Source organism: Alligator sinensis, unplaced genomic scaffold, assembly GCF_000455745.1.
Source record: "Alligator sinensis unplaced genomic scaffold, ASM45574v1 scaffold354_1, whole genome shotgun sequence".
Classification (NCBI taxonomy): Eukaryota; Metazoa; Chordata; order Crocodylia; family Alligatoridae; genus Alligator; species Alligator sinensis.
This window is the reverse complement of record NW_005842200.1, coordinates 1851193-1852175: the sequence shown is the minus strand read 5'-3', so window position 1 is coordinate 1852175 and position 983 is coordinate 1851193. Positions and strand designations below refer to the sequence as shown.

The window sequence follows — 983 nt, the reverse complement described above, 5'->3', positions numbered from 1 at the left end:
CCCTGCCCCACACACAAGGGGGCTGGGGCTCAGGTGTGATGGGCACTGGGTTGGAACTGGCCATCATGTTTAGAAATGGGTCCTGGTACAAAACAGGTTGATAACCACTGATGCAGAGCAGTGGTTCCTAATCTGCGGTTCACAGACAACCTGCCAGTGGTACACATTAACAGACTTATTAGAATTACTTTATATGACAAAACTTTGCTGGTGGTACACAATCTGTCAGAGGGCGGGAACCACAGATCTAGAGTGTCTTGCATTGTGCTTGCTAACATCTCTACCTGTAGCTTCTGGTGCCTTTTTGAAAGGGGAGACAGTTCTTTGTCTAGACTTGAAGCTGCCTCTTGACTACAGTCTGGGTCCTAGGGGCAGAGCAAAGGTTCTACTTCTCCAGTGAGAAGACAGGGCAGCAAGGCTGGTGTGTACTCCTAGCCCAACCTCCAGTACTTGAGTAAAACCCAGTCGCTCCTTGCTGTAGCTAACCAGGGGGCAGACAGGGCTAGAGCAGCTTTTGCCAAAGTCACATCACTCCTGGCCAGTAGGTGGTCGCTGGGGGAGTTAGTACAGTTGTTTGGTCCTTGTGCCTTTCCCTCCCTCCCACACGCACCCCCTTTTTACCCAGAAAGGGCAACTCTGGGTGCCGTTGTGCGACAGGGACACGACACCCCGACCCTGGGGGCGGAAGAGGACGGTTCTGGTAAAGCTCAGCTGCTCTGAGGGGCTGCAGCTTGACAGCGCGCTGCGCCGAGCTGTCCGTGGGGAGGACTCAGGGGTGAGATCCGTGGCGCGGGCAGCTGCTGGGCCGGTTACTGGACGGCAGCGAAGATTGGGGGACGGACGGGACACTGCTGTAGGGACGCCGCCAGGGACAGGACGGCCCCCACACCCGGCCCAGGGCAGCGCTGCAGAGGCCGCGAGGGGCGAGGTCGGCGCCTCCTGCCCGGCACAGGCTGCCGTTGGGGAGACGGCCGCCGCCCTCC

The 983-nt window shown here is 58.5% G+C and overlaps 1 protein-coding gene across 1 annotated transcript in view; it reads left to right on the top strand.

Moving 5' to 3' along the window:
- Positions 1-756: 756 nt before the first annotated feature.
- The window catches only part of CENPU (centromere protein U), a 26387-nt gene continuing 26160 nt past the window's right edge, over positions 757-983 (top strand). Inside the window, exon 1 of the mRNA XM_006026613.3 lies at positions 757-775. The gene's annotated coding sequence lies outside the window, so the exon portion shown is untranslated. The remainder of the gene's footprint in view (positions 776-983) is intronic.